The sequence below is a fragment of the Saccopteryx bilineata genome, chromosome 2 (assembly GCF_036850765.1).
Source record: "Saccopteryx bilineata isolate mSacBil1 chromosome 2, mSacBil1_pri_phased_curated, whole genome shotgun sequence".
NCBI lineage: Eukaryota > Metazoa > Chordata > Mammalia > Chiroptera > Emballonuridae > Saccopteryx > Saccopteryx bilineata.
This window is the reverse complement of record NC_089491.1, coordinates 71,119,431-71,144,108: the sequence shown is the minus strand read 5'-3', so window position 1 is coordinate 71,144,108 and position 24,678 is coordinate 71,119,431. Positions and strand designations below refer to the sequence as shown.

General features: G+C 35.0%; 1 protein-coding gene and 1 pseudogene across 2 annotated transcripts in view; one reads left to right on the top strand and one right to left on the bottom strand.

Moving 5' to 3' along the window:
- Positions 1-24,678, top strand: part of PTPRD (protein tyrosine phosphatase receptor type D) — a 2,510,439-nt gene that overhangs the window by 286,150 nt on the left and 2,199,611 nt on the right. For both annotated transcript variants that reach the window (XM_066257235.1, XM_066257234.1), the window contains exon 2: positions 8,492-8,546. The gene's annotated coding sequence lies outside the window, so the exon portion shown is untranslated. The remainder of the gene's footprint in view (positions 1-8,491; positions 8,547-24,678) is intronic.
- LOC136322239 (60 kDa heat shock protein, mitochondrial pseudogene) lies at positions 20,578-22,641 on the bottom strand (annotated as a pseudogene).

The window sequence follows — 24,678 nt, the reverse complement described above, 5'->3', positions numbered from 1 at the left end:
AAAATTAGAAAGTAACCCTCTGAGGCAGGGGTCCCCAAACTACGGCCCACAGGCCGCATGTGGCCCCCTGAGGCCATTTATCCGGCCCCCACCGCACTTCCAGAAGGGGCACCTCTTTCATTGGTGGTCAGTGAGAGGAGCATAGTTCCCATTGAAATACTGGTCAGTTTGTTGATTTAAATTTACTTGTTCTTTATTTTAAATATTATATTTGTTCCCATTTTTTTTTTTTTTACTTTAAAATAAGATATGTGCAGTGTGCATAGGGATTTGTTCATAGTTTTTTTTTTATAGTCCGGCCCTCCAATGGTTTGAGGGACAGTGAACTGGTCCCCTGTGTAAAAAGTTTGGGGACCCCTGCTCTAAGGGGTAAATAGTTGTTTTTTATTAGATATTTATTAAAAAGATTCTGGAAATATATGAAGGATTTGAATAGACATTTTTTCAAATAAAGTCTGTAAATGGCCAAAAAGCACATGAGAAGATGCTCACATTATTAGTCATTAGAGAAGTGTAATTCAAAGCCACTTTGAGTTACCATTAGAGACCCATTAAAATAGATATAATTAAAAAGGCAGACATTAACAAGAATTCTGGAGGATATGGAGAAATTGTAATTTTCATACATTTGTATATGGGATTATAAATGATACATCCACTTGGCAAACAATTTAATAGTATTTTTTAAATTATAAACGTGGAGTTAACATATGATCCAGCAGTTTTACACCTAGGTATACTCATGACAAATGAAAACATATGTTTACAAAAATTTCTAGACAAATGTTTATAGAGTGGCTGCATTTCTTTCTGGGAGCTCTAGGGGAAGTGTATATTCTTGTGTGTGTGTGTGTGTTTTTTTTTTTTTTTTTTTCATTTTGTGCAGCCTGCCTGCAATTCAGATGCACATTTCTATCTTCAGAGACAATTATGGGAATAACTGTTGGAGTCTTTGTCAGATCACATCACTCAGATTCATATACTCCTGCCTCTCTTTCTCACTTAAAGGACCTTTATGATTACAATGAGCAAGCCTGAATAATCCAGGATCTTGTCCACCATTCTCAAGTCCCTGATTAGCAATTTAGTTCCATCTGGAACCTCATTTCCTCTTTGCCATATAGCAAAACTCACAGGTTCTGGGATTTAGAACACTGATATCTTTAAGGGACAATTATTCTGCCTACCAAAGATGTCTCATTTTTTTCTGTTTATTTTTATCATTTCTAAAAGATTATTTTAAAATTAAGCCTCAATTCAACACCTATTACTAAAGCAAAATGACCATTACACTTTTTCATGTTTTTAAGCAGTCATACATTAATTGTTAAATAAATGACCCATTTAAAAAACACTCTAAAAATACTTAAGAACATGAATACAAATTCATAATATATCAAACAGAGAGGTTTATATATGAGCATTTGTGTATAACTATGAATATTATTATTTAGTTATTCATTTATTTATATATAACAGGTGAAGAATAAACTATAATGTTAGCTAGAATTATTAATATCCAGGGACGAAAATTAGAGTTAGAAAATGTGTGTGATGTGTGTGTGTGTGTGTGCACATTGGTGTGAATATAAGCACATGTATATTAATACTTTTCCACATTGCAGTAATTGCATTTCATTCTTATTGTTAGGGTTTTTTTAATTCATTTTAGATTAGGGAGAGAGAGAGAGAAAAACAGACAGACAGACAGAGAGAGAGAAGGAGAAAAAGAGCAGGAAACATCAACCCCATATGTGCCTTGACACATATGGCAAGCCCAGGGTTTCGAACCAACGATCTTAGCCTTCCTTTTTTTTTTTTTTTTTTTTTTGTTTCACCTCTGCTACACTGTTTTTGTTTTTTTGTTTTTTTAATATTTTTTATTTATTGACTTTTTAGAGAGAGGGGAGAAAGAGAGAGAGAGAGAGAGAGAGAGAGACGAGGAGAGGAGCTGGAAGCATCAACTCCCATATGTGCCTTGACCAGGCAAGCCCAGGGTTTCAAACCGGCGACCTCAGTGTCCCAGGTTGACACTTTATCCCACTGCGCCACCACAGGTCAGGCAGCCTTCCTGATCAATGCTTTAATCACTGTGTAACCACATTTCAGGCCCACTCTTATTGTTAGAAAAAAAAATAAAGATATTTTGAAACTAGTAATAATGCACCACAATGCATATGCAAATAAAGTAGGTAAGCTGTTTTGTTTTGTTTTTGTTTTTTTAACAGCATGTGCAAAATGTTATATTTTTAGGAAAGGATAAAAAGTTTTCTCTTGGGTGACATAACTGACAAAGAGCATATTATTAAAAAGGATCCTTAGGCCCTATCGTTACTCAGAGAGAAAGAGTTATGACTGCAGGGATGAATGCTACACAGTGGGTCAGTGTTTTAGCACTTGTGTTATTCATCACTTCTGTTTTAAGTCAGTAGGGTTCTGTTTTATGCCCCAAACACTATTTCCTTACACTCATTTTCCCTAAATTAAATGGTGTTCTTAAAAATCTAGATGACATTTCATGTTAAGGGAGAATATCATAGGCATATGTAATTGTCAATTTTAGACAATATACAGTTGGAAGCTCAGAGTGAGTTTAATATTGCCTCATAAAAAGTAATCAGAGGAAAAAACATCCTGGAAAAAAACAAAATGCACTTGGGAAAGGTGAGGTTGGTCTGGACTAGGCCCAGTGAAAGGCAGTTTAGTGTAAAGAGAAGGAGGAGCAAGGAAGAGAAGCAGAAAGCAGCTGGGTGGGAGCTAGGGGAGGGGTTGTCTGAGGCTCAGGAGAACGGAAATCGACAGAGTTGTAGGGTGGGTATGTGTTATAGTGAGGAGAAAAGAGAATTGTCTGTTTTTTCCATGATTGGAATTTGGCCACCTGGCAGATATAAGTATTTAAAAGTTCGGTTTATTTTAATGACATCACACTTGTTCAGTACACAAAACTAGAACTCTGTTACAAGATTTCAAACAAATTGATAATCAGACAGATGGACATAACCAGGTTCAATCTGAATGCAGCATGGCTTTCAGGCTTCTTCAAGAACACATGCTATGGAATTGCAGAACCTCTTGCTTTCAGATCCACACCTGGGCACCCTCTTCTACTGCTGACTCCAGCATACGACACCCAAGCGCAGGAGAGCAAAGTGCTCCTTCCTTTTTACCAGATCAGCCTTACAGAGGTGGACAAGAGAGACTCTCAAATACTATCTTCAACTCTAATCCTTATGACACTGAATTTAGAATAGAAAAGTGTAATGGTTTATCATGGAATTAAAAAAAAATCTATTCAGTTGTATTTTATATTTCTGGAGTGCTAATATACTCGTAGTTTAGAATAATATCATCATCTTATAAAACTACAACGTATGTTCTTTCTGCCATATTAATTTAAATTAGTATATCAACCTTTTTGTACTTTGTGCAGTGTTAATTTTGTTTTCCTAATGTTTTATACAATTTTAGAATTTTTAGACATTCTGGAACAGGTAATTGGTAACTTGATTGATTGATGGATGCATTTTAAATATGAATTGAGCTCTCATAATAAACCAGGTCTTGTATTGAATCCTGGGAATAACAAGCTCAGTAGATACATTTTTCTCTAGAGCAGAACCATTCTTATTTTATATGACAAGAATTAAAGCTAAAGGATAGATTTTTGCTTCTTTATTATTTAAAAAATTTTATTGAATTTATTTGGGTTACATTGTTAATAAAAGTGTCCAGGTGTCAGGTGTACAATTTTATGATACGTCATTGGGATATTGCATTATGTGTTCACTACCACGTCAAATCTCCTTCCGTCACCCTCTGTCCCACCTCTACCCCCACCACTTCCCCGACCCCACTCCCTTCTTGTAGTTCCCACACTGTTGTCTATGTCTGTATGTTTTTTTCTTTGCTTAATCATTTCACATTTATTACCCAGTTCCCCAATCCTCATCCCCTCTGCTAGCTGTCAGTCTTCTTTGTGTCTATGAGTCTGTTTTTATTTTGTCTGCTTCTAATTTGTGTTTTTATGCTTTTTTCATGGAATTTTCCTAATATTTGCATTGATATATTTATTTCAACATTTTGATCTCAGGATTCTATTTTGTTCTTTAAAATATTATCATTGATTTTAATGTTGCATATTGTGTATTTTTTGTTAAAATTGCTTTTAATTTAATATAGTATTGTATTGTCATATATAAGCTATTAAAATATTACTTAAAATTATCAAAATATATCTTCAAACATAGATTCAAGTCAGAAAATAACATTAAACATGGACAACAGTGTGGGGATGCAGAAGGGGCAGGAGTGCAGGGCGGTGGAGGAGGGCAGAGGGAAGACAGGTAGTGATGCAGGGCGGCTTGACTTCAGGTGGGGAACACACAGTGCAATATACAGATGATGTATACCTGAAATCCTTATAATTTTATTAACCAATGTCACCGTGATAAATCAAATACAAATTTTTAAAAATAAAAAAAGAAATATATTATGATTATTTATAACTCATAAAATAATTTTGATTAGTTTTCTGTTATTGGGTTTTTTTTTGTTTGTTTATTTTTTGGTACTTTTCTGAAATGAGAAGCAAGGGGGAAACATACAGACTCCCACAATTGCCCGACTGGGATCCACCTGGCATGCCCACCAGGGGGTGATGCTCAGCCCATCCAGGGCATTGCTCCAATACAACTGGAACCATTCTAGCACCTGAGGCAGAGGCCATGGAGCCATCCTCAGCATCTGGGCCAACTTTGCTCCAATGGAGCATTGGCTGAAGGAGGGGAGGAGAGAGCTAGAGAGAAGGAGAAAGGGAAGGGTAGAGAAGAAGATGGGCACTTCTCCTGTGTGCCCTGGTCAGGAATCAAACCCTGGACTTGCACACACCAAGCCGACGCTCTACTGCTGAGCCAACCAGCCAGGGCATTGACTAGTTTCTTTATCCAAGAAATAATTATTGAGCATTTACTATGAGTTAGAAACTCTGGTGGGTTATTGGAATTCATCAGTGTAAAAAAAATAATTAGTGTTTTTGTCTTTAACCTTCACAAAACTTTCTTTCTAGAACAAAGGAAAGGCAAGTAGGGCTCAGAACAGAAAATTACATAATTGTACTATAATAAATATGATGTGAGATTTACTGGATGTAACAGCACCGAAAATATATATCTAACATAAATATGGGACAACAGAGAAGGCATGGCATCGGGAATTTATTACATAATTTAGATTTTGCTTGCTTTTTTAAAAATAAAAAGTGTGGCATTTAGAAGCAGTGTGGGGATAGAGCTATTTCAATGAAAAGGCTTTATTTTAAAACTCATACCACATATATCACTATGCCTTTTGAGGAATTGTGCTATTTTTATTTGTTTTTATTTTTTAATAAAAATATATTTAAATTCTAGTAGGAAATATACTAGTGAGTAAATACCTAGTGGAGGAAAAGACACACACATTATATGCCTTAATGGAATTTTTAATCCAAAGGATTACATAAATTACTTTGTTTTAGTCTGTGACTGTCCTGTTTCACTAGATAATTATGCAGGCACATGTTAGGATTTATTACATATAAAATGCCACATTGAATAGAAAGATAAGAATAAACAAAATTATACTTTAGGTAAGCATACGTCTTTATGTGAAGACAAAAATTTGGCTTTTTATGGATTATTCAAATAATTTGTCATGAAATATACTTATCTTGTGTTTTTGTAGTCTATATATTAATTGTTTATATGTACTTTTGTTGCAAAGATTCAGTAATAATCATCCTTCCTTACTATCTTGATGTCTTTGTCATTTCTGAATTGATGCATAATTTTATCTTAAATATCATATATGGAAATAGGAAAAAAGGCCAGTACCAGTATTGAAATTTCTAGAGCATTTGAATGTTTATTTACAGGCAGGTTAAATTTCTTTATATTCTACTTTATTTAAATGACGACTGTATACTTTAGTAAACAAAGTAACAAGAAAGAGGATTTCTCATATATAAATGACACAGAACAAAGTCAACAGCATACCTATGATGTGTGCAGAAGTCAATATGATCTGATGGTTTCCCAATAAAATGTATGTGAAGTCCATACTAATTAGCTTATAAATCAGACTGATACTTGAGTTTATTTGGGCTAGAAAGACTACCTACTGTCAAGCAATCAAGTACTACCTCTTTAATTGCAATTTATTCCAACAACCAGAATGTATTGATCCAGGCATACACTTATGCCACAGCAGTACCATTATTTGACTTTATTTTAACAGCTTCAAAAGGTTAGAAAGTTAGAAACTACTGTGAAAGAGATCTTTAAAAGCTGAGTTGCCTACATTGCTTCACATTCTATGCTGAGCAACATTACTGTATATATGAACTCATATAAAAGGAGAAGGAAAAAGGAACTAATATTTATTAAGCATTTAAATATGATCTAGTGCTTTCTTATATAGTATAATACTTTTAAAAAAAAAGTGAGACGAAGAGAGATAGCCAGACTCAACATGTGCCCCGACCAGGATCCACCCAGCAACTCCCGCCTGTGGCCAATGCTTGAGTCAATCAAGCTTTTCTCAATGCCCCCGACCTGACACTCCAACCAACTGAGCCACTGGCAGTAAGAAAGAGAGGGAGGAGTGGGAGAGGAAGGGGAGAGAAGCAGATGGTTGCCTTTCCTGTGTGCTCTGACCAGAATTGAGCCTGGGATGTTCATATGCTAGGCCAGTGCTCTATACACTGAGTCAACTGGCCAGGGCCATATAATAGAGTACTTGACTCACAAGTACTATATTTTGTGCACACACAAAAGCAAAGAATATCAATGTTCTTATTTGCATTTTACAGAGAAGCTACAGCTTAGAGAGGATAAATTTCTGAGAACAGTATATTTAAATGTTAAAACCATTTATTTAACTCCGAAAACCATGTTTAATTTTTTTATATAATTCTTGCAAGATTTTGGCTGATTATTCTGCTTTATTGTGGTCATCTTGACACACATGTGATATTCAGAGTGTAAAGACAGCTCATTTACTTGAGTTTTATGGTCTTTTAAAAAAGTGTTTATTGTATTGATTTGAGAAAGAGAGAGGGACAGGAACATCGATTTACGCCTGTATTTGCCCTGGCTGGGGACCAAACAGGCAACCTCTGTGCTTCAGGACAGTGTTGTAATCAACCAAGCTGTCTGACTAGGGCTGATATGGTCTTTAAAACAAAACATTAATATCTGATCAATCTCATTTGTTAGTTTATTACATTCTATAAGGCAACATATATATTCTTTCTTGTTTAAGCTTCAGAATTGTGGAATTTCACAGCCAATTAGATACACAGTATAGCTGGTAAAATAAAACTTTAATAGCTACAAAACATTTAAAGAAATAATCAGTGAATATACAAAGTGGCTTAAATTTTAGTATTTCTTTTATTTTTCCCCAGATTGAAAAGGTTATATGAGTTCATTTAATTTTTGACAATTAAAAATTGTATCTATTTAAGGTATAAAAATTAATAATTTAAAATACATATACATTGTGAAATATTCACCACAATCAAGCTAATTAACGTATCATACCTCATATAATTAGCATGTTTATGTTTGTGGGGTGAGAACAGTTAAGATTTACCCTTTTGGCAACTTTCAAGTCTATACACTGTTAACTATAGTTACATTGTTGTAAATTAAATCTTTAGAACATACTTATATTGTATAACTGAAACTCTATATCTCTTAAACAATATCTCCTTGTATCCCATTTCTCCTACATTCCTCTAATCATGATTCTATTCTTTGTTTCTGTTAATTTGACATACTGGATTTCATATATAATTTAGAACATGTGGTATTTGTCCTTCTGCTTCTGGCTTATTTCACTAGTATAAAGTCTCCAGGTTTGTCCATGTTGCCACATGGCTGACTAATATTGCTCTGCTCTGTGTGTGTTTGTGTACGTGTGTGTGTGTATGTGTGTGTGTGTGTGTGGTCACATTTTCTTCATCAATTCATCTGTCACTATAGAAAACAGTATGGAGGTTCCTTAAAACATTGAAAATAAAACTCGCTCATGATCCAGAATTTCACTTCTAGATGTACACCCAAAGAGATAAAATCAGTAACTTGAACTATCTGCACTCCCATAATCATTTCAGCATTTTCACAACAAAGATATAAAAGCAACCTAAACATCTCATGATGGATAAAATTTGTCGTCACCCTTGAGTTGACCCATGTGACTAAATGGCTATCATAATTCTCCATGAATCGCTGTGAATCCCTGAATAGATTTAACCCATGTTTAGTCTGGTATATAAAAGGTACCAACACATAAGAGCTCTAAACTTCCCCTTTGTATGATCCAGAGTAACTCTGCTTTTCATGTATTCATTGTTTTACTTCCTTAAAATTGTATTTAAATAATAAGTCAATGCAGTTTTAAAAATTAAAGTAAAAATCATAGATCAAGTACAATGTTCTCACTTTTGCAGGTGAAGAAATGGAGAATCAAAGAAGTAAAGGACCTGTCTCAAAATCACACTACTAGTAAGTAATATCTACAGATCTAGAATGAGATGTTGAACTGTTTGGCCCATGTTTTATCCATTGCATAATAAGAGTTTTTCATTTCAGGTACAATGTTGAAAATTCTGTGTGTAGTTCTTTCCATTACTGATTAGACCACATGTGGTCTGTGACACTAATTGCATGTCACCTGTGTTCATTTCTACTATATACTTTGGAAGACACTTAAAAAACGAGCCGCAGGGTATTTTTTTAAGAAGAAAGAATGTAGCTCATGAGATAATATAGCAAAAGAAGAAAGCTGTCATTCATGTGATGCCTTTTCATGTCCTAGATGATTAATATCAGTCATACCATTTAATCTCCACAAAAACATTGTTAAGAGGTAGTTTTATCTTTATTCTGGAAATAAACTGAAGCTCTAGGATGGCTGATAGTTTGATCAAATACATAGAGCAATTTAATGTTAGAATTAGTTTCAAATGTAAATCTCTTTGACTTCAAGATCTTCATTTTTTGTTCTATGAAATTCTGTACTTAAACAACAACAGGGATCAACACACGTAGTACACAATTCCAAACTAGTGTGATATAACCACTTGTATTATTCAGTGCATCCTTCAAGGTTTTAAGAGAAAACTTAAGAAGTGGAGATCAATTTGGGTGGACACTGTAAAGACTGATATGCTCTTGCTATTGACTCCCATCTAGCAATTCTTTAAAAGTTTGTTACTATGAAATCATTAGATATAATGATACCTGTAAATGAGTGGAAAAATATTGGCAACACATATACATAATGACATTACTGATAGAGATTGATAACATGTCATGGTAATTAGAATGAAAGTTAAAAATAATGGGAGGCTTTATTTTAGCAGTTTGAATATAAAACAGTTGTTAAATGAAATAAATGGAATTTTGAGTTGGATAAGAAATGTGTAGAGTTGGATGAAATTTACTTTTTCAAGAAGAAAGTATGAGAAGCATGGAGGTGGAAATGAGCAGGGACATTTTAGCCATAGCGGATAAATTAAATCATACATATGACAAGGAAGAATGAAACATTATTTCAAAAAGTTGGACTGGGATATTTTGGAAGATGTCTCTGAAGTCTGATCTAAAAAATAACATTTTGCCATATAAACAATAGCTAGTCATTCATAGTGTTGGTCTCTTATTGTTATTTTATGTTTGTTTATTCTCATCTCTACAATTCTATAGTCAAAACTGTGTCTTGGAAAAATTATGATTGCATTGTGATGGGTGGACTACATGGGTAAAAATCTACAAGTGAGGAGGCAAAAGAGTGAACATACAAAGTAATAATGGCAAACATTAATGTTTAGTTTTTATCTATTAAATATAATATATCTCCCCTTCTCAGTAGCTGTAATCACTTATTTCTATAGTAACTTTGAGGAGAAATTTTACTGATCTCTTATACCATGTCTTAGGTCAGTCTTGCCTGAAAGAAACAAACATAAAATTCTGATTGCCCTTTTCTTGATAAATATTTGTTTAATAAATAAATTCCTTTTTTACAGCAAATTAATTTTTAAATTGAATTTATGGGTGATATTGGTTAATAAAATTATGTAAATTTCAAGTGTACAATTCTAAAGTACATCTCCTGTGTCTTTTATAGATTTCTTTAAAAAAAATTTTTTTTAAGTGAAAGAGCAGGAGAGTGAGACAGGCTCCCACATGTGTGCTGACCAGAATCCACCTGGCAACCCCATATAGGGCTGATGCTCAAGTATCAAGCTACTGTTAGTGCCTGAGATGACTCACTCATACCAACCGAGTTATCCTCAGTGCGCTAGGCCATGCTTGAACCAATTGAGCCACTGTCTGTGGGAGGGGAAGAAGGAGAGAAGAGAGAGTGGGATAGGCAGAGAAGCAGATGGTCACTGCTCCTGTGTGCCCTGACTGGGAATTGAACACAGGATGTACATATGTTGGGCCAGTGCTCTGTCCACTGAGCCACTGACAAAGGCCCATGGATTCTTTTTTTATCTGCCTATTAACCTTGAAAATTCCTGGTATATAAGGGAAAGGGTAGAGGTCATGGCAATTGTTTATCATTATTATTAATATTATCATTATTCTGAAACCCCATCTCTACCTAGAGGGAAAACTTTCAGAGTGAAAGCTTTCCTTGTGCTTTGAGATCCCTTTTAACTAATGTTTGCATTCAGATGAGGGAAGGTAAAAAGTAAGGGATACTTGTTTTTCTGCTGAGGGCCATAAACAAATAGACAATAGCTGTTATCATAAAATATTTCGGTGGGATAAAAAAAAGAACAATAGCAATGAAAAACTCCTTATACAAATTATAAATCCTTTAGCTTAAAAGGCAGCTGCTTGGTTGGAACACCGTGTTGGGAGGAAAGAGTTCTGAAAGCTCTGTGTCCTCCTGTTAGGGAAACAATATGGGACAAGTTCTCTTAATTCCAATGCATTTATTTACTTAATGATTGTTTTTAATTGAATTTAACGGGGTGACATTGTTTAATGAAATTATATAGATTTCAAATGTATTATGATTCTCTAATATATCATCTGTGTGTTAGTGTATTCACCACCCAAACAATCAGTATTTTCCTCATTTTAGAATCCTTCCTCTTCCAAGAATTATATGCATCCCTAATGAACCTGAACAATACTACCCCCTACCCTCCTGCTTCCTAGGATCTCAAGTAAAGGCAACTACACTCTGCATAATTTGTTTCTTTCTTGCTTGTTTGAATCCATATCTATGAAACTTTCTATTATATTTTTGGTCCCAGACCCCTTTTAGGAATTTAGTTCATTTAATTTATATTCATTTGCCTTTAACACTATATCTGCTAAATTTACTCCTTCTATATTGGATCTCTGTTCTACTTTCTTAGAGAAAACAATTTATGTTTCTCCTGCTCCAAATATGGACTATCTCTCTCAAAGGCAGTACCTTTGCCATTAAAGATTTTTTTTTAACCAAACTGATACACATTAACATTTCTGAACTTCTGAGATAGCAGTGCTTTGATATAAGGGCTATTCAAGTCAATTCTATATATATGAGATTTATATATAGATTTGACATTTTATTTGGCCAGGTCTTTGCTATGAAAGAGTGAGTTAGAGTTCCAGGTGGAAAAGGAGAGTAGCACTATGCCTTTATTATAGATGTAATGAAAGTCAATATAGGCCAGACTTGTGAGGGTTTGGAGTGAGCTCTGAATATCAATAAGATTGTATCTGGCACACAAAATATTATTTGTTGATTGAATAGTGTATTATTGGCTTATAACTGAAAGTTATATTGTCTGATTCACTTGTCTCTTTGTGAATATAGTCTATCAATTAAAGATTACATTGGTACAGACACATATCTAGCATTAGATTTTAGGCAACTGTATCAAGAATTAGTCCTCCACTTGCTTGAATATCATTTGTTAGCCTAAAGGTGAGTTTGTGCAGAGACTGACTTCTGGTAGCCAACTGTACTGATATCTGGAGATGGACATGGAGTTCTCAGTGTTGTTTCTTGGTTATAACTATGATACTGTTAGCAAGACCCAATGGTACTCCATTTCTAGTTTTCTTTTTATACATTCCAAATTGGTCTTTGGGGTAAAAATGGAATCGGATTCATATTCTAGAGATCGAATATACTCCCCAAGTCTTTAACATCTGATATAAAGAAATGAGGGAAAACATTTGCTTTGTTTTCCAAGATGAGAAATTAATCAATTTTATAGTGCGATAAAAGTTTAAAAAATATATATTTTTAAACACTTTTAAAATATAAGATATAGTATTATATTATGTTAGGGAGTTTTGCACAGAGTTTAAGTATAGGTTATGGGGAAACATAATATATTTAAAATCATGGATCTGCCATTTAATTTTTTGTATCACCTTAGAGAAGTTTTCAAATGTTTCTGTGCCCCAGATTCTTCCCCTATAAAAACATCTAACTCATAGAGTTGTTCTAAGTATTGAATAAATGAATGCATGTAAAGTTTCTGACACATAAGCATGTATAAGCTTTTGTTTTAAATATTGTTAAAAGTTTGCTGAAAGTATTATTTTAATTACATCTAAAATTTTGGTTTTGAGTATATATACAAAGTCTTGTTTTATATTAAAGTTTTCAAGAGCACAACTTCTGTAAGTTAAAATTTTATGAATTTGTTTAGTATGTATTCATTTATAATCTGCCTGATATTTCCCACATAGATAGCCTATTCAAATGCACAATAAGATGACAGATAAAATTCTTGGAACTATATCTAAATCCACTTGAAATATGACTTTGAGAAAAATAAAGCATATTATATTGATAGTATAATTGTATCTATAAATTTATAACTATATAAATTCTAAACCTAACTTTTTAAGAATCTTTGGCTTAGCCTGACCAGGTGGTGGCGCAGTGGATAGAGCATCAGACTTGGACACGGAGGACCCAGATTCGAGACCTTGAGGTCGCCAGCTTGAGCGCGATCTAATCTGGCTTGAGGAAAAAAAAAAAAAAAAAAAAAAGGCTCACCAGCTTGGACCCAAGGTCGCTGGCTCCCAGCAAGGGGTTACTCGGTCTGCTGAAGGCCCTCGGTCAAGGCACATATGAGAAAGCAATGAACAACTAAGGTGTCACAATGGCAACGAAAGACTGATGATTGATGCTTCTCATCTCTCTCCATTCCTGTCTGTCTGTCCCTAACTATCCCTCTCTCTGACTCTCGCTCTGTCCTTGTAAAAAAAAAACAAAACATTAAGAATCTTTGGTTTAAAATTTTATTTGAATTTGTAATAAAATGCATATACATATAATGTGATATTTAGGGATAATTTTGTCTTAAACTGATATTTATTAAAGAGATTTTAAAATAATTTTAATACACTATCATTTCTATTCATTTAATATACCAAAAATAGGGCATTAAGTTTTAAAAGATATAAATTGAGAAAGAAATATATCTTTTTTGTTAGAAGAATTAAATACTGTGGTGAAGTTCAGTGTATGCCTGCATTTGCTTTTGTTGCCAGTTAACTCATCCACCCTAGTTCGTTAAATGGTTCCCTAGCTTTGTTCTTGAACAGATACCTTCCATTCAAATTCTCCTGGACTGAGACAGTTTCTTCATTGCACATCAGGAAACATTTCCTCCGTTTCTATGAAGAGTAGCTTTTATGTCTAATCTCTAAATTCCAAAGCTTCTTTACAGCTTGGTTCGAAAATTACTTTCCTGTGTTCATCATTGGCACTCATACCGTGTTCTATTTAATGCCTTAGTGTCTTGTTTCTGATACAGCTCTTGTTAATGGCTGTCATATAGTTATTTGACAACTCTTTTTTTTTTTTTGGTTATTAATATAAAGGAAACTCATTTTTTTAAATTGTTTAAATTTCCTCAGACAGACATAAAGATTGTCTGGACATATTTTTATTAACTGTTAGAGCACCCATGCCTGCTAATCCCAATTTCTCTTCCTATTAAATTCTTTTTTTTTATTTTATTATTATTTTTTTATATATATATATATATTTTTTTTTTCTGAAGCTAGAAACGGGGAGAGACAGTCAGACAGACTCCCACATGCGCCCGACCGGGATCCACCCTGCACGCCCACCAGGGGGCGATGCTCTGCCCACCAGGGGGCAATGCTCTGCCCCTCCGGGGTGTCGCTCTGCTGCGACCAGAGCCACTCTAGCGCCTGGGGCAGAGGCCAAGGAGCCATCCCCAGCGCCCAGGCCATCTTTACTCCAATGGAGCCTCAGCTGCAGGAGGGGAAGAGAGAGACAGAGAGGAAGGAGAGGGGCAGGGGTGGAGAAGCAGATGGATGCTTCTCCTGTGTGCCCTAGCCGGGAATCAAACCCGGGACTTCTGTACGCCAGGCTGACACTCTACCACTGAGCCAACCGGCCAGGGCTCTTCCTATTAAATTCTTACTGCGAATGAATTTTGGCAAACATAATATACTTAAAGTTATGTATTCCATTTCCTGTCCCATACTAACTAACCTCCCCTGCACAGTCCTCTAGTCACTTTTCCCTCTTGTGATAACTTTGAAAGGAACATGAAATTAGTGCCTTCTCAAAATTCTTTTGCTTTCTGTTTCTTTTCTCTATTTATTAATATTCCATATGGACTCTGGGACTCAGTATTGGCATTACACCTATTTTTGGCTTAATATTGTTTAGAATTCTACAATATTACTTAGCATTACATATGTTCATTTTAATCACAAGGGCAAAAACTGAAAATGAAAACAAGAATGACGAATGATTCCCTCCTAGCCTATACTGAGTGTAGCACTTGTTCTTTTTTTGTTGGTTTGTTTGCCTCTATATTTCCATGACAGTTTTATATATACTTTTGAGAAAGTTAGTTAGCTGGGAAGGAGAACCTATTAAATACTAAGCCCCAATAATTTTAAGTGAACTTCCTGCAAGAACAAAATTGAGGCACATAAAGTGAGGCTATTTGAAAGAGAAAGAATATAGAAACAAAAGCTTTTGTCTCAATAGCTTTAAAAAGTTCCAGGTTCTTGCAAGGAAGAAGAAAAGTAAAACTAGATACATCCTGGAAAATAAAAAGTTTAGAAGCCTTTTCTTTGGAGTAGGAAGGGTTGCTTTTTAAAATCTGATTTAAAGTATAGGTATATTGGCCTACTGTCTTATAACCTCATTTCATAATCTTTATTAACTGAACCATTGACCTAATTTCAGACTTTCTGCCATCTTTGGTTTGGACGTACTTTTGTGTACAATACTTAGCTTTAATACCTAAGCATAAGTAAAACACTATTTTATGTAATAACTATGTTTTTATCACCATGTAAACTGGCTTGTTTAGAAATCTAATATTTCATTTTTGTATGTTAAAAATGAAAACAAGAAATACTTGCATCAACTTTAATGCTCTGCTCTGTAATCTTTGGTAAAAGGGAGAAAATTTTTGCAATAAAAATATAAATGTCATTGTATTTAATGCATTAGTTCAAATGTGGAGAAGGCAACAAAGCTCAGTCAAATGCACACGTGCAGGAGCTGATTACACAGCGAGCCCACAAATCTGGGTACGGCGAACTTCAACTGTGCAGGAGAAAGACCAGATATTTATAACAGGGTTATACTTCTTGCCATGATTTCTCTCTCTCTCTTCTTTTTTTTTTTTTTTTGGATAGCAAACCACTTCATTGAAAACTTGACATAAAATAATGTAGCACTCCTATGGCAAGTAAAATTCCACTGACTAAAAGGCAGAACAATTACAGCAAAATCTTTGCAGGGACTGATTTTATAGGTATCCTAATATGTGCCATAGAAGTGACAGGCCTTAATTAGAAAGGCTGAGTTTAATGTCCCTCCCTAAGATTTTAGCTTTTTAATTGAAGTAAATGTTATATCTGTCCCAGCCTCTCTGTGACCCACTCTCCTTAAAAATGAAATTAGAAAACAGGTTATTCCACTTCATCAGGGCAGCCAATTAAATGGCTCCGGGAGTCTGTTTTTGTGTCGCTTTTAGAAACAATTGTATCATTAAATCGCTAAAATTGTAGTGTCAGCAGAAAATAGAGCAAATAGCTGGTAAATGGGAAAAAATGAGCCATACAGCTACCTTGATGTCTTTCTGCCCTCCTTTCCAGCGTCTATTGCTGAACAAGCTACAATTGAAATGTGAGCGAGCAAAGGCTGTGTGTGGAAGCCTGGGTGGCTGCAACCTCCCTTTCTGGGGCTCACACTGATTCTCCTGCTTCCACTTGACGCTTCGGCAGGCCACGCTAATCAATATTTCAGAGCACAGCTTCCACTGCTCTGCCTGTTTTCCTCCAATTACTGTTCACTCATGGAATACTACTCTCATGTCCGTTGTTGTTTTTTTAAATCCATTAGTTTATTTATTCAACATATAACCTTTTGAGCTCCTACCTTGCGCTAGGCACAAATCCAAGCTAAGTTAATCAGTGAACAAAACCATCTGAAATACCTGCCTTTAAGGAAATCATGGTGTGGTAGTAGAAATGGACAATACATTATATGCATTATAAGTCTGTCAATTATAAGGGAAATCAAGATTCCGGGGGATTGCAGTTTTTTATGTGTAGTTAGAAGTTTGAGAGAGAGTGTTTTATGTGGACCTGAGAAGCTCATAGGATAGTGTTTAATGATGGACTCTTTTGACAGACTGCTGGGGTTTTAATTGACCCAGGTCTGTCATATGTGATCGAGTGATCTTGGGAAACTTACTTTATTCCTTGAGATCTCAGTATCTCCATCTCTAACGTGAGGATAATTTAGTATGTAATGTGTCTTACAGTATGTAAAGATTTTGGAACATAGTATATAGCATGTATTACACCTGAGTTCTCTCATGATTCACTTCTGAGAAGAGATTATGCCTCAATTTAGAGACATCTGACTGTGAAATCTCAAAGATTTTTCTGTTCTCCTCACTAATCTCAATGTCAGTTTTATGGTCATAAAAATTAAGATATTTCCTACCATTTAGAGCTGTTGTCAGAATTAAACAAAGTTTTTATTATATACTCGTTACATGTCATACCTTCTCTTCTAGATCCAGTTAAAATGCTGTCTTATCATATTATCTCAGCTAGTGAAAACCTTCACTCTCCTAATATCACTCATGTTAGTTATCACATGCTTGCTTGTGGACATTGCATTTCATTCATTCTAAAACATAATGATTGAGAAGAAGCACTCTGTCAATTTAATAGCAACTGTTTAAGGAAGAAAAAGAAAAACTTCCACATTACATGCACCTATTAATTATATGGTGTGCCCTGATATTAAAATGTGAAAAATAAATGCATTATGGAATCCAGAAAATGTGATTATTTCTGTTCATACTTCTCATTACTGTTACTGTGTGATTAACAACTCAAATTGTGTAATTTTTTTGTATCTGTTGTTTTTCTTAAACCACTCACTGCCTTGCACATTAAAAGAGCTCAATAAATATTTATTAGAGGATTGGATGACTATAATTCCTTAAACAAAATAACTAATTTAAGTTTATACATAAGTGTTGGATGAAATTTGATCTTTTCAAATAGGGGCATTATCTTCACAAATTCATAAAAATGGTATGGATGAGTGTGTGTGTGTGTATGTTTGTGTGTGTGTGAGTGAAAGGTGATTTAAAAAAATATCTATGATGAACTTTAAAAAATATTTATTTCTGTTGATTGTGTGATTGGTTAGGACTCTTTAATTTCAGGTTAGTGAAACTCAGTTTGGACTAATGAGTAAAAAGATGGGCCTTTTCTGTGTGCATAAAGGATTCTTAAAGCGTTAGTATAAAACTAAAGAGCAGCAATGCAGATGCTCTAATTTCAGCACCAATTTGTTTGTGAATGATCTCTTACTGCAAACAAACCACTCCTAGTTGAATAAAATAGAACAACCTGAGAATCAGGACTTCAGACGGCACAGAAGAGACGGTTTGCCTCTGTTCTGCAGTGTTAGGGTTCTCAGCTGAAAAACTTGAGCTATTGGTTTTCATACAGACAGGGGTTGGCCTGTCTTCTTTAAACCCTCACTGTCTGCCTCCTTCTAGCTAGTCGTGCTTCTGCTAATGGTCTTCTTAAGCAAGGTCCTTCGAGATTTCTTCATTTCTGGGCCCATAGACCAATGCCGCATGGTGTAGGTTCTATTGGGAAAGCACTCATGTTCTATATCTATGTCTGTATCAGCTCATGTTTAGTCAGAGAAGCAAATTATGATATGGGATAAGGAATTTATTATAGGTGTCTAACGGGATTTTGGGAGCCGATGGGACCACTTATGTAAGGCTGTTGCCTCTGCCTCTGATATTGAGCCTGAAGTTCCTATATCTTGGTTGGGCTACTAGTTGGGACTGTGAAGTAGGGGAGAGCAAGGACAAAACCAGAAACTATGAGGATTAACTGTGACCTTTGAAGATAAACTGGTGTTGTGTCTGTCTCACCACTAATGTTGCTGATACCCATGACCTGCAGGGCAAGTCAGCAGAGCCACACTGTACTTAACCCAAACTGAGAGAGCCTGAAGGGGAGTCAGCTTAAGGAGCTTCATGCCTCGGTGCTGCCCTCAGCCAGTAGGATAAGTCAGCCAACCAGCGCCTGTGCAAGCAGCCCCAGGGCCCGACACCCTTCACCCACCACTAAGGAGAAAAATGGCTGTCACTTATCTGCTTACTGAGTTACGTGCAGATTTCTCTTGCAATCTAACTGGAAACCATACAAGGAATGAAATTTTGGGAAATGTAGTTCCAGCTCTGCTGACTAAATAAAAGATATTACAAATGGTGTGAATCAAAAACCTTCAGCATGATTGACTATGTAATAAGCTCTTAAAGTTATAGAAGCCCAATCTAGAAAAATAAACAAATAAAGGGAGGAAAATTTTTATATAGACACAGTTCCTGAGTTATGTCCTAAAAAGCCAGGATCAGGATTGCAGATAGGCTTCAGAAATGGATCTCGGTGAGCATCCACATCATAGTCTCTCTCTCTCTCTCTCTCTCTCTCTCTCTCTCTCTCTCTCTCTGCTTTGCTGTTGCTTTTCTCTGTAATTTATTTTTCTTTCTCTCTCTATACCAGTTGTGTTTCTTGTGTATATGCAGTGCATATGCTGGAGCATACCATCATTAGCACTTGAGATTTACATGGTGGAATCACCCAGAGCAGATGAAGGCCATTCTATCAGTCCCAGTTAAAATAATTCAAAGAAGTATTCAAGTTTATAGTGACAGAGGACAAGTTTATGCTATAAACACTTATAGTTGCCATTTCAACTATGTGGATGAAATAAGGAAAAGGCTATTTCCAGAAAAAGGGTATAGGAATGCGGTTTAGATGCCTTTGAGAGTCCAACTTTTGTCCCTAATCCACTGATCTGAAATTATAAATATATGCATTAGTTATTTTTTCTGTGTTACTTAGAATATCAAAAACATTGAAAGTATGAATATTCAATTGTCACATAAATACTTTGTTAAACCATATGACAGACTATTTCATGTATATTAAAGTGGATATCAAGTTTTAATGATATAAAATGCATATCATATCTCATTAACTACAAAGAGTATATAAAATGGTATATTCGGTGTAAACTCAGTAATGTGTAACACTATCAGCAAAGTAGTTGTGTCCACATTGTAAGATAATTCTCTTCTCTGTTTTTCCAACCTTTATACGTTAAACACATATACTTTTATAATAAAAAATAAAACATTTATATGAAATGGCTTAATCACAGGACATTAGGTATGCAGTGTACTCATTAAGTTGTTTCTGATCAAAGCCAAGACAAAATTATCTGATTACCCACCTATCAAGAGTGCAAGCAGAGAGAGAAAATATTGATGGACTATCCTAGGGCAGGTCAAATAACTAGTTTAAAAACATATAATGACATGGTAAAGATTTATTACAATGTAGTGACACTACTACTAATTAATTTTAATTCTTTGGAATATACAACTTATAAAAAAATTTTTTTAAGCCTTACTTGACTCACTTGAAATAAGTCATGAGTAACTAGCAAAGAAGGAAGTGACAACCGAGAGAAACTTTAACTGAAGCATATAAAAAACAACCAATGTGTTTTTAATGTACTAAATAACAAGTAATATGAAGTCCAAAATAATATGTTTATGAATGTAACATCATGAGAATTAAAATATTTTGAAATATTAAGAAGAATATATAGGAAAAATGTAACCAAACCTTATAGTCATCTCCCTTTTACAAGAAAAAGCAATTATTATAATAATTAGGCCAGTGATCTAAATTTATTATTTGTCCAATACTAATGAGATTAATAAAAATGTGGCTTAGATTTATCATCAAAATGCAAGAATATGACTCTGAAGAGCTAATATAGAATTAATTTTCCATAGAAGCTAGAAAAGAACTCAAGCTATGCTAAGGAAGATGCAAAAGAATTAGTCTAGTCTGCAAACTTCCTTCTGCATGATATTTTGTTTTTTAACTTTAAACAAATTTTTACTACACTAAGTTTACATAATTGAATATTTCTCTACTTTGTTCACTTTTTTTCTTCCATGCCACCACCCATTCCACATATTCCACCCATTCCAGGATCTTACTTTTCTCTATGAATGTCTGTGACTACATATTCTGCTGGTATTAACAGAGAGGCCACTCCAATAGCATCCAATAAATCAATTCTTACAACCTTATTTGGATCAATGATTTATTTTTCTACCATATTCACAAAATCTCCAAGCATAGCATCATAACCAACTTCTGAAGAACTCTGCATAATTTTCTCAGCTATCAACAATCCCTCAATACTTTTATTCTTAGCAGTTGTCATTGCAGGAATTTTGAATGCTTTTAAAACAATTTCTATACCAAATTTCCAATCTTTATTAGCTGGAGTCTAAGGAATGCACTGAAGTAGAGTAAAACCCCCTCCCAGAACAATACTTTTATCAACAGCATCTCTTGTAGCATTGAAGGCATCTGTTATTCGGTCTTTTCATTTACCTCACCATCATTCGTCGTACCCTCCTTCAGTACAGCAACACCATCTGAAAGTTTCGCCAGGCATTCATTTAGTTTTTCCTTTTGGTATTTACTAGTTGTGATATTTAGTTCTCAATGATTTCTTGAATATGTGTTTTAATTTGAGCCTTGTCATATTTTCCTTCCAAGAACATGGCATCATCTTTGGTCATAGTGACCTCCAACTTTTTCTAAGTCAAGAGGCTGAACACCTTCAAGAGTTAAAGTCAATCCTTCTTCTCCAAACACTGCAACACAGTAGCAATAACTGGATCTTTCTATTGTCACTAGACCCTGGAGCTTTGACTGCTGCCAACCATTAGCCTATTCAAAACAAGTATACTTAGAGCTTCTCCATCAACATTTTCAGCAATTATGACCAAGTACTACAGTGAGCATTGGGAATTTCAAGATTGTGTACAAAGGACTGAACACTAGGAATTTTCTTTTTACTCACAGAACATATGGATCTTGGAATTCACAGTTCTAAACTTTTGCTATATTAATAAAGTATGGAGAAATATATTCTCAATCAAACTTTATGCCTTCAATAATTTCTAATTCATCATTCAGTGTTTTCTGTCTTTACTGTGATGATGCCATTTATTCCAACCTTTTTTTATCATGTCAGAAATAATATTGCCAATTTTTTTGTTTACAATTGAAGAAACTATAGCAATCTGACTATTTCTTTGGGGTTTTCAAATGTTTAGACAGCTTCTTAAACTCATAAATTACAGTATCAACAGCTAACATCACACCTCTCTTTATGTCCACTGGATGAGAACATTTACTGATCTTTTCAAAGCTGTCCTTAGTATTAGAGTGTGCCAGTACAGTAACAGTGGTGGTACCATCCCCAGCCTCTTCCTTTGTATTATTGGCAACATCATGAACAAATTTAGTACCAATATTTTTATATTTATCTTTTTTTGTGTGTAACAGAGACAGAGCGAGAAACAGAGATAGGGACAGATAGGTACAGACAGACGGGAAGAGAGAGAGATGGATAGTATACATTATTTGTTGCATCTCCTTAGTCTCCTTGGCTGTTCATTGATTGCTTTCTCATATGTGCCTTGACCGTGGGGCTACAGCAGAGCAAGTGACCCCTTGCTTAAGCCAGCAACCCTGGGCTAAAGCCATCGTCCTTGGGGTCTTTCTTGTCTATGATCCCACGCTCAAGCCAGCGGCCCTGCACTAAAGCTAATGAGTCCACACTTAAGCTGGATGAGCCCATGCTCAAGCCAGCAACCTTGGAGTTTTGAACCTGTGTCCTACATTTCCCAGTCTGATACTGTATCCACTGTACCACTGCCTGTTGAGGCTTGTCAATAGACTTTGTGATGTCACATCATCTTTTGTTACTTTGGGACTTCCGCAGCTCTGTTGAATAATCACTGTTCTTCCCTTTAGCCTCATAGTAATTGCTACATCATCAGCTGAAAGGTACACCATGATGCATTAAAGCTCAGGCATCTGCACCAAATTTTATATTATTGGCATAAGTGTGATTGAGATGAGGAGCTAATTCCCTGGACTCTGGCATCATCTGGTGAAGGACTTTGTGTAATTGAAGCATTTCTGCAGGGTAGTAGCAGGTACGTGAGCAGTGAAGCAGGTTGTGCGCAGCAAGTGCGGACAGAGTGCAGGGTGCCTACATGATATTTTGACCTGTCTGATTTACAATAGAGAGGGATGCAAAAGAATAATAAAAAAGTAATAAAAAATAAAGCACTACCTTCTGATTTTAAAATTTTGATAAACTGAATCTTTGTCTTTATTAATTTGACCATGTATGAAGGCCAGAACTCACAGGTCATATTATCAATTATTTTTCCAGGTGTCTAACTTTCTATAGAGCCTTGCCTCTAAGCAAGCCATTTAAAGTCTCATAGGAAAACTCTTGACAATCACTGTAAAGAGGCTTCTTGTAGGATATATTTTCCTCTTCTCTGTGCACTTGTTTAAGTTATTAACAAGTGCCTATTATCAGAAAGAAGTTTGTATTAGTTGTGTATGTGTTTGTATATGTGTATGTGATGTACATTTTAAAAGATAAAATTCTAGTACTTACAAATCTATTTATTATTATTATTATTAAGTGAGAGGCAGGGAGGCAGAGAGACAGATTCTGACATGCACCCTGACTGGTATCCACCTGGCAAGCCCCCTGTGGAGTGATGTTCTGCCCATCTGGGGCCATTGCTCTGTTGCTCAGCAACCAAGCTATTTTTAGGATCCGAGGCAAGGCCATGGGTCCAACCTCAGTGTCTAGGGCCAACGTTGCTCAAATGAGCCATGCCTGTGGGAGGACGACAGAGAGAAAGAAAGAGATGGGGTGCGGGAGGGTTATAGAAGCAGATGGTCACTTCTCCTGTGTGCCCTGGCCAGGAATCAAATTTGGAACCTCCACATGCTGGGCTGACACTCTACCATTGAGCCAACTGGCCAAAGCTTATTCTGAAGTCTTAAAATAATGTAAAAAACTTGTCTTACTTTTTTTATTTCTTCTGTTTTTCCAGTTCTACTGTCTCTTGTGCATAAGCATTTTAAATTACCAGGTATAATTCATTAGATATCATGAGATACCATTTGTGCCTTAAAAATATTAATATAGTTTCTGGAATGGCCCCACATTAAATAAGTCACTGATTAATATGACTGGTTCTTAATATTCCTTAAAATTTCTAATTTTTTTCCTAATCTGTGTAGGGCCAATTAAATAAAGTGGAGTTTTTTGTTTTTTTCTTTTTTTGATTTTTCTTTTAATGGTTGCTTTGCTTTTAAAATAGAAGCTAATTTACAGAGACAGGGAGTTTATGTCAGGGAATAGAGAGGTTCTTTCCTTTATCTCAGCTTAGTGGCAGGAAACTGTTATAATCAAGACTCTAGAAATTGTGGCTGCAAAATAATATGTTCCCTGTTAAAAGGACTCAAGAATCATTATTCCAAGAGATATCGAAAAGTGGGGCTGGACCTCTGCAGGAGGAGCCCTCAATGGGCAGACTTGATAGGCTTGGTATTGGTTTGAGCACTAGGTATTCATGTATTGATCTAAAGGACAGAAAAAAATATTATTTTCTTATAAATCCTTTCTCATGAGGTTTGGAAAGGGGAAAATTAGTTTCAAACATCACCTTTTATAAATTGCCAAATTTCCTTCAAGCTATAAGAAATGCTTTAATAATATTTATATAAAATCTTTACATTTTGTTATGTTTGTCCATCAAGTGGTCTGTGAACCTATTGTCATGATATATACTATTTTGGGATTATTTGAACAAGAATTGTTAGGTGTGTGTGTTTCATACCAGAGCCCTTATTGATGCTTTGCATTTCCATAGTTATATTGTATTCTGAAAAAATTTTAGATTGAAAGGCTAAACATTGCACTATAGAAATTATTTATTCATATTACAGAATAAATACAGAAATTATTTATTCATTTCCCATCATCTTGAATGGGAAATTGGCCTGAATATATTTTAAGTTAAAAAAAAGGATTTTGGCAGTATAGAGATTTTATTTAGAAATATTCAAACATACATAAACACACACACACATGTAAAAAATGAAAGTGATATATTTATGATAATAGAACTTACAGGTAATTACT